Source organism: Myotis daubentonii, chromosome X (assembly GCF_963259705.1).
Source record: "Myotis daubentonii chromosome X, mMyoDau2.1, whole genome shotgun sequence".
NCBI classification, from domain to species: Eukaryota; Metazoa; Chordata; class Mammalia; order Chiroptera; family Vespertilionidae; genus Myotis; species Myotis daubentonii.
The window spans coordinates 92054785-92062819 of NC_081861.1; the positions used below are offsets into that span (position 1 = coordinate 92054785).

The window sequence follows — 8035 nt, forward strand, 5'->3', positions numbered from 1 at the left end:
CAACGCCTAAATAACTTAAGGGAAACTTTATTTAGTCTTCTTTTAAAAGCAATCTAGTTTAAAAATGAGTTGCAGTTAAGAGAGAACAAAGAACATGGTACCTAAAAGTGAGATAGACAGACAGAGGAGAGGCTGGGCACTGGTCAGGGGCTTACATGCCAACTGTTCTCCACCTGGGAAATGATGTAAAATCGGTTTCTTTAGTTTTCTGCTCAATGGTCTTCTCCAGCGAGTGGAGTGGCATCTGCTCGCTTCTCCCTGGGGCCTGGCTTGGTGGTCGCCTTGGGGGCTGGCTGCGCTCCAGCGGGATCCGCACAGGCCTGCCTGCTCCGCCTGGCCCTGTCCACACATTGCTTCCTCTGAGTCTTCCTTGGGCACAGCCCCGGTCCATCACCTCCTCCTGTGTCTCCCACCCACCAGGGCGGATAAAGAGGCCCACACAGAGTTCAGGTCTGCAAGGAGCTGGTCCTCTGCTTTCAGAACCTTCGGGATCTCCTCTTGCAATTGTTCCCTTCCATGACCTTCCTTCCCTACCTCCGGAATCTTCCCGGAGCACCACATGCCTGCCCTCCAGTAGAAGGTTGTCTTTGTGTGACTTTCAGGGCAGCCTTCAGGGCCTGGTGGCCGCACTGCGGCCCTTCCACGTAGGGCGCCGGGCCTGAGGCCGGCCGGGAAGGCGGGTGGCTCCCCAGCAAGTCCCGCTGCACCAGGCACACGTGCGCCCACCCCGGACCACGCCCTCCAGGCATGGCGGCTCCACACTGTGCTCAGGGCCTGGGAGGTAAGCAGCAGGGTGGTCCTGATGCGCCGGTGGCTGTGTCAGCCAAGCAGAGTTCCGACAGGCTGAGGCTGGGGGCTGGGGGCGCCCCCTGGGTGGCGGCCCCTGCCAGCAGCTGCAGGAGGCTGGCCTCAGATTTGGACTTGAGCAGGTGGGGCAGGCGGGGCAGCAGCTGGACAGGGTGGTGGCGGTGGAGGCGGGGCAAGGGCGGGGGTGAAGGGGCCTGTGGTAAATCCAGGGGCCGGGGCGCTGGCTCCACCACAGGGGCTGGGGTCGCAAAGTCTTGGAAGGAGGTGGAGGAGAGGGTGCCGTAGGTGGAGTCCATGGAGCAGGAGCTGCCCTCCCCGGAGCCCAGGGCCAGCAGCTCGCTGGTCAGTGTGACAGATGAGGCGGTGGTACTGAGGGACATCTCGTCTGATTGGGAGCTGAAGGGGCCGCTCTCGAACTCGGTAGAGGAGAGCGTCTCCCCGGGCTCCAGCACCACCACGGCCAGGGTCTCCGTGGAGCTGTCCAAGGCACAGTGCTTGGTGTCCAGGCTGTTGCTGCTTTTGCACAGGATGGTGGGGAAGCTGGCGGCAGAAGTACTACTCTCCCCACCCTCCTCTTCCTCCTGCTCCTCCTCCTCGTCCTCCTCCAGGCTCTGTAGGTGCTGCTGGCTGCCCGCGTGCTCCTACGCATGCAGCTGCTGCAACTGGTTCTGGGCATTGTAAATGAAGTCCACCCAGCCCCGGCACAGAGCCTGCCCGCTGGCCTGGAACGTGTAGGCCCCCACGGCGCTGTGGAACTTGTTCAGGTAGATGAGGAGGAAGGAGCCAGGGTCCCGCAGCTCCCGGCACACGATCTTGTCCACCAGCAGCGGTGGCCTGATGACCCTGGTCCCCTCAGCCTTCTTCACTGCCTTGGTCACTAAGAGTAGGTCCGTGAAGAGGAAGCAGTACACATCCATCTTGCTGTCCTTTCCCTCCTTCACCCTCAGGCTGCCCTCCAACATCAGCTGACGCGTCTTCTCTGGGGAGGCACCTGGGATGGGCACGGTCAGGTCCAGGTGCAGAAATTCCTTCAGGAGCTTGTCCACCTCGTCGTTGCTACCCTCCACCACCTCGTAGGCGTCCATGCGGCTCACCACGGCCGCCAGCTGCGGCCTCATGCACGCGTTCACGTGGTGGATGAAGCACTCCACGGAGCTGATCATGGTGATGACAGCCTCCTTGGCATGCAGCTTGTCCCTCTTCCTCAGCACCGACTTGAGCAGCAGTGGGTACTTGGTGAGCCGCCAGTGGGGTTTGGCGAGCATGTCACTCAGCTTCAGCTGCTGGCACTACTGGTGCTTCTCGGCTCACGTCACCTAGGCCAGGAAGAGGTTGTTGTCGCGCAGCAGGCTGCGCATGTACTCCATGCAGCCCTCCTCCTCCATGCAGTACCGGATGTAGGACTTGAAGAGGGAGCCGAACATCTCAAAGCCTTTGAGGAGGTCCCGGGCTGCAGCAGCCCCCGCGTGCGCAGCGCCTTCTCCACCATTGGCGCCATCACGCTGCCCCACAGCCCGCGATGCAGACGCGAGATCTTGGGGATGTTGTTGAACAGGAGCGGGTCTTGGAGGTGTCGGGACTCCTCCCCAGGGCGACCCTTTACCCGGGAGTCCCCGCCGCTCCATTCACCCCCTCAGCCAGCGGGGAGCGCCCTCGGTGGGTCCGCTGCTCTGGGCGCTGGGGAGGAGGAGACCACGGAGGGCGAGGCCCTGAAGCAGGAGGAGGCCCCGGAAGGCGGGCAGCTCCCCAGCACGTCCTGCTGCACCAGGCGCATGTGCCCCGCCCCCACCCGTGCCCTCCAGGCCTGCGTGGCTCCACGCTGCACTCAGGGCCTGGGCAGCCCTCCAGGAGCGGGGCATGGAGGTGTCGGGGCTCCTCCTCAGGGCGACCCTTCACCCGGGAGTACCCACCGCTCCATTCACCCCCTCGTCCAGCAGGGAATGCCCTCGGTGGGTCCTCTGCTCTGGGAGCTGGGGAGGAGGAAGCTGGCGGAGGGCGAGGCCCTAAAGCAGGAGGAAGCCTTGGGAGGCAGGCAAGGAGCCAGGACTCAAGGCGCCCCCACCGCCACCCCGTGTCCCGCTGGGGCCTGCACCCAGGAGTGCCATGGCTGCGGCAGGGCCACCAGCTGGGCTTGGAAGTGAGTCCTCCATGAACAGTCCCAGCAGCCTGCCTGGTGTGGGTGGGGATTTCGGGTCACCTTGAGGGAGGCTCCGGCCTTTCTCTGCTCCTCTCCCGGTGGAGCAGTGGGATTCCAGCACTGAGGTCAGAGGAGCCGCCTTCCAGCCCCCAGGCTGCCTCTCGGAGTTGGAAGTTTCCCCATTGGCCTCTGCCTAGGAGAGGACCTCTGCACCCCCAGGGTGCATAAACACACAGGGCTTCCATCAGGCTCCGCTGATCCAGGGGCGGGGAGGCCTCTCGGCTCTGCTGATCCTGGGGCCTCTTGGCTCCGCTGATCCCGGGGCCCTGAGGCCTCCCGGCTCTGCTGATCCCTGGGCAGTGAGACCTCTCTGCTCTGTGGCTTCAGGGCTGTTTGGCTTCGCTCCACCGCTTGGAGCCTGAGTATGCAAATTAACCACCATCTTTTAGCTTCTATAATTGAACATTGTATCTTTTGGAGCTGTTGCTTCAGGAGCTCAGAGCTGGGGCAACCAAGCCTCCTGTTCTCAGCTGCCTGGCTGCCAGCGGCCATCTTGGCTGGCAGTTAATTTGCATATCGCCCTGATTAGCCAATGAGAAGGGTAGCGGATGTATGGCTAATTACCATGTTTCTCTTTTATTAGATGGGATATATATATATATATATATATATATATATATATAGAGAGAGAGAGAGAGAGAGAGAATAAACTTGCTTAATTAGACCTGCTTTCTGATTTAGCTAAACTTTTTTCAGCCCAGTGAAGCAACCCAACTTCTCTTTCAGGTAATTGTCATCAACACAGCAGTAAATATCAACATGAAGCAGATTATTATTGTAGATCACAGAGGAAGAACAAAGTGTAAAATATTTAACTTCAGTAGTGTTTGACTGTATCCTGTGCAGTGAGAAAATCTGAAGTCATTTTCAAGGTCCACCATTTCTTCTTTTCAGTTATGTCAAGTTTCTAAGCTTTCTAAATCTCCATTTTCCAGCTAATGAAAAGAAAATAGGATTCCACTGAGTCTCCCATCTACCTACTCCAGGACATCTGTGAGGATCAAATGAGATGAGGCACAGGAAAACACTTCACAGATATTTGGTTAAAGTGTAAAATGTTTCACCTGGCTATAAAGCAAGTCATGTTCCTGGGCTGAAGAAACTGCAAGGAGGCTAGTCACTAGGAAGAGGAAGCCGGGAGTTGCTACATGACATCATTACCTGGTGCCCACAGCCACCCTTTCTGGGCTGGGCTTTGGGCCGCATTTTGCCCCATGGGGTCTCAGCAGCATCAGCTGCTATTTGGTGGGCTGTTACTCTGGGGTGGTGGCGGGGCATCCCACTTGGGGGAAGCTGAGTGTTGCTTTGTGGGGTCCACAATGCCATTTCTTTGTAAATGGCCAGTGTGTGTCATGGTAGCTCCTGTGTTTAATGTCTGCCCCTGGTGGTCAGTGTGTGTCATAGTGACTGGTCAGATAGTGGGAGGGACACTTAGCATATTAGCCTTTTTATATATATAAAGCATTGTTATTATTATTATTATTATTATTATTATTATTCTCTGAGCACCAGGACCCATGCTGCCCACTGTGTGAACTTCTAAAGAGGAGTCCTGGGGTACTGGGGAACAAAAAGAGGAGTGCGTGGGGAGCCTGAGATTTGGGCTGCACTTGGGGTTCACATTTGAATAGGAGAACCTGATCTCTCAGGCTTGAAGGGGCCATAGACACCAACTGCCACCTGCCAGGCCTCTGGGACCCTGCAAGTAAGAGGGGCTCCTTCAGATCCTAAGCTGGCTGAGCTATTTTTAGTGACCACAGCTGCTGCCTCCAAGGCCTCCCAGCAATCCTAGAGGTGAGAAGTGAGAAGAAGGGAAAGGGAAGGCCGGAGGTAATACGAGGGATTATGTTTGTGGCCTGCAGGGGCCCCGCCTGGCCACCTGTGACTCTCCTCTGGGGTCTGCTTCAGTCCATAGTGTCCATGGCACACTGGCCAGGCCAGTGGGTGAAGGTTTTCCCTCAGGACAACCTCTGCCTGCTGCCCAGGGGAGGCAGAGACATTCACATCCCTCCCAGTCCACCTCTTCTTCTTGAAGGCACTCTACAAATCTCTTTCCTTTTCCTGCTTCTAGCTGCTCTGAACCAACAGTTCTGGGCCAGATTGGAAGGACCCCAACCCCAAGATCTCCTTTTAGACTACAGAGGTCCTGAGAAAGGAATGGGGGCCCCAGTCAGTGGCTGACTTGGGACTTGAACTCAGGGATACTGACTCCTCATTCTGTGCCTTCACCATGCTAAGATATCACCCCTAGGCTCAACTTGGCTAGCTATGTGGCCTTAGGCAAGTACTAACCCCCTCTGGGCTCTCTCTCTCTCTCTCTCTCTCTCTCTCTCTCTCTCTCTCTCGCTCTCGCTCTCTCTCTCCCTCTCTCTGTGGTGACCCTAAACTGGGTGAGGGGTCCAGCCTGAAGGCAGGTGGCTACAGGGGCAAGGGAGCACCATAAATCAGCTTCCCCAAGGCCCAGTGCTGTGTGGTCAAGTGCATTTTCTGCAGCCCTTGTAGGCTCCCAGGTATGCATGCATGCCCATGCACACACACACATGCTTTCCCAATGTTATCTAGGCTAGGGATCACCATGCTGCATGTGCAACCAGTTTGCCTATCCTCTTCCAATCTAGAGACGGTTGAAGCGATTCTAATTACAGCCTGCATTCCTGCTCTGTCTGAAGGCTTTCCCTTTTTCAAATGGTCTCAATTTTTTTCTTCAGCACTTGGCTCCCTTGCTCCTTTATGCCTACCTCCCCCAACATACACCTCATTCTCACGCCCTTCAGCCCTTCATCTCCTCCCCCTTTTCTGGGTTGGATTGTTCAACTTCAGCTTGATTTTCTGCTGTCTGTGGCTTGGCAAGACTTAAGAAAGCCCAGTCTCTGGTGTGTGTGTGTGTGTGTGTGTGTGTGTGTGTGTGTGTGTGTGTACATTGGTATGGGCATGTGTGGTATGTTGGGCTTATGTGCATTATTTATGTGCATTGTGTGTGCATGTAAAAGTGCACATGCCTGCATATGTACATGTTTGCTTATACATAGTATTTTGCTTACATGCTCATGCTTTGTGTGGGGACTAAGGTCTCTGTGTGTATGCAAGTGTGTACCTGATGGTATGTAGTCATGGGCACCCAGCTTGATATACTTGGCTTGTTTTGTATTCAATCTCTTCTCCCTCAGCACAGATACTGCCCCCTGCAGGTTAGATGGGAGGCCTACAGAGCTTCCTTGTTTGGCTCAAGCCAGAAGCAGGAAGTCAATCACTCAGGCTCCCCAGATTTTCTGGCTTGAACTGTAAGAAACCCTGATTTTTATCCCATTAGGATTCATGTTCCTGTTTACCTTAATCACCACAGGAGCCCAGCCTCCGTGGCCTTCCATCACCCTTCCCGCTCTAATCCTCATATTGCTCTATATATTGCCTAGATTTGGGCCTCATCTTACATTTTTTTCCAAGTTCCTGAAACCCTTACACTCTATCTTCTGGTACCATTAACAACTGTTTCCCTCCCATACCCTCAGTCTCTTGGGACCATTTCCTTCATTTTTATGTCCCTTGATGGGGGCGCTATTTTTCTCCCACACCCCACATACATCTAGGCAGGGAGGTAGGGATGATGCCTTTCTTGTTTCTCATGGCTGCTTCCAGACCATTTGTTTTCATTCCTTTTTCTAAAATAATAAAGCCCTATGGCTCCTTCCAAGACTGCCTCATCCCCTACCCCTCCTTGATGGTGTCATCTTTTGACCTTCTTTGCTGAGATGTAAGTAGGCGGCTAACTGCCTCCTCATCACTCCCTAATCCTGGCATGCTCTTGGCTATTGCTTCATGAACACAGGTGACCCACCCACCACCTGGCTTCTCTGTTACTGCAATAGCTCACATCCAACAATCTGAAGCTCCACCCTATCTTTGTCTTCCAGTCCCATGGCCATGCCCTTGACCTTCCCATCAGTATTAACTTGATCACTTTCAAAATCTTGATTTCAATCAACCCACCCTTTGACCCCACCCCCTATTCTTCCTTCTTATTCTTTCTAGTACACTGACTCCAACAATGCTCTGTCCTCATTTAGGCCTCCAATCCATTGACCCTACTACTTCGTCCTTCTCCACACACTTCCAGCTTCCACCTCATATTTTCTGCTTTTCTTCACCATGAAACCTCCCCACAAGTATTTCTACACTCATTGTTGCAGCTTCCTCACAATCCATTCTCATCTGTCATTCCACCATTATCTACTTCCATCTCTGCTGAAGTTGCTCTTGTCAAGGTCACCAATGACTCCACATTGCCAAACCCAATGATCTGCTTTGCCTTTCTGGAACTCTCAGAAGCATCTGCTATAGCTGCCCTCTCTCTTCTGGAGCCACACTCTCCTGCCTGCTGACTTTCACTTCATTTCATTGATCCTTCTCTGGTTCTTTGCAGACTCTCCTTATAAGTGTTGAAGCAATTTTTGGTGCTGTCTTCTCTACCTGTATTTTCTCAGTAGCTGATCTCATCCAGCCCTATGGGTTTAAGTACCATCTATATGCCAGTGACTCTCCCAGATTTATATCTCCAATCTGAACCCCATGCTTATACAACTAATGGGTTGGTGGGATATCAAGGTTCATTTTGTAGCAATGGTATATTTGAGATGCCCACCTAGATGCCCAAATGGAGATACAGAGAAACCATCCATTTGTGATTATTGGGAAGAATCTAACATCTGTACTGAAGTCCAGACTGGCATATGTAATTACCTACTTGATATCCACTTCTGTCTGTGACCACCAGCCTAACCTAGGCCACCATAATCTCTCATCTGGACTAGTGCTTCCACCCTTGCCCCTTAACAGTCCATTCTCCTGGTAGCAGCCAGAGCCATAATTCTAAAACACTAATTTATTCATGTCCTTAAACATGCTTAAAACCCTTTAATGGCTTCTCAGCACACTTAGAATAAAACTCAAACTCTTCACCATGTCATATAAGACCTTACATGATTTGATCTCTTTCTATCACCCCAACTTCAGCTTAGAGCCTTTTCCTCCACC

At 53.6% G+C, this 8035-nt stretch overlaps 1 pseudogene; it reads right to left on the minus strand.

Moving 5' to 3' along the window:
* Nucleotides 1-241: 241 nt before the first annotated feature.
* Nucleotides 242-2912, minus strand: LOC132223560 (pleckstrin homology domain-containing family G member 5-like; annotated as a pseudogene).
* Between the last annotated feature and the right edge of the window lie 5123 nt (nt 2913-8035).